General features: G+C 47.0%; 1 long non-coding RNA gene across 1 annotated transcript in view; it reads right to left on the reverse strand.

Moving 5' to 3' along the window:
* The window catches only part of LOC118477945, an 8,895-nt gene extending 8,176 nt beyond the window's left edge, over positions 1-719 (reverse strand). The window contains exon 1 of the long non-coding RNA XR_004858708.1: positions 450-719. This is a non-coding gene — a long non-coding RNA (uncharacterized LOC118477945). The remainder of the gene's footprint in view (positions 1-449) is intronic.
* Between the last annotated feature and the right edge of the window lie 277 nt (positions 720-996).

A 996-nucleotide genomic window follows, 5' to 3' on the forward strand; every position in this document is an offset into this window, starting at 1 on the left:
GCAGACTGAAAGATATACATGTATTTATATAGTAACATTATATGGTAAAATTGATCCATCTGAATAAACTATAGACAATGCAAGCACAGAGCCCAGTCGAGGGACCAATTACCGTGGAATAGAAGCCGTAGCCATTTTCAGCCGCAGGAAAGAGAGGACGTAAAAACATGGGAAACGCTTTTTTAAAAAAACCTTTGATGATACATCTATCCCTTTGATAACAAAAAGATTGTATCATCCCTGACGCATCATGCATTTGCTGTAATGGTCTCTCTCTCTCTCTCTCTCTCTCTCTCTCTCTCTCTCTCTCGTTCTCCCTGCTTCTTTTCTTTCATCTCTCTTTTTCGACCTTCACTTCCTCCCTCCCCCGCTCTCCATTACGCATGTTTTATTTTGGGGGGTTATTCTGTTTTTTGTTGTTTTTGTTTTTTTTACTTTACTTTCGTTACCTCCGCAGGAACTCCCAACACCGCCCACACACAGCCGAGTAGCCCGGACCTCCTCCTCCTACTCCTCCACATCGCCAGGACATTCCAGACCCTGAGGCTCGTCCAAACGTCAGCTAAGTCTGGAATCCCAAGTCACACACGACTCTCCGGCTTGCAGCGACCTGCGGGGATAAGACGGAATACAGTTCTCAAACACAGGTCATGAGAAAAGGCAACAGAGGCAGCAGTTTGTGTGTCGACGTCAAGTCAAAACCGCCAAAAGGTTGATGCGTTTAACCCCGCGCTCTTCCGCCCTTGGGTGGCGCTGGGGGTAATGAAATCTCCCCCCCCCCCTCGCTGTATACTGCTCCCCAACTCGGCCGGAAGTAGACATTTCTGACTGGACAGTGAAAACAGAAAAGAAAACCCCTCTTCGATCACACATTTTTTGGCTTGTATACAAAAGTGTTACGTTTTCGAAATACTGGCAAGCATCTGTACATGGTGCAGCAGTTAAGCGCTTCTCGCCATCGCACTAAGATGGAGTAAGTTCGATTCCCGTGTGGGG

This window comes from Aplysia californica, unplaced genomic scaffold (assembly GCF_000002075.1).
Source record: "Aplysia californica isolate F4 #8 unplaced genomic scaffold, AplCal3.0 scaffold00309, whole genome shotgun sequence".
Lineage (NCBI taxonomy): Eukaryota > Metazoa > Mollusca > Gastropoda > Aplysiida > Aplysiidae > Aplysia > Aplysia californica.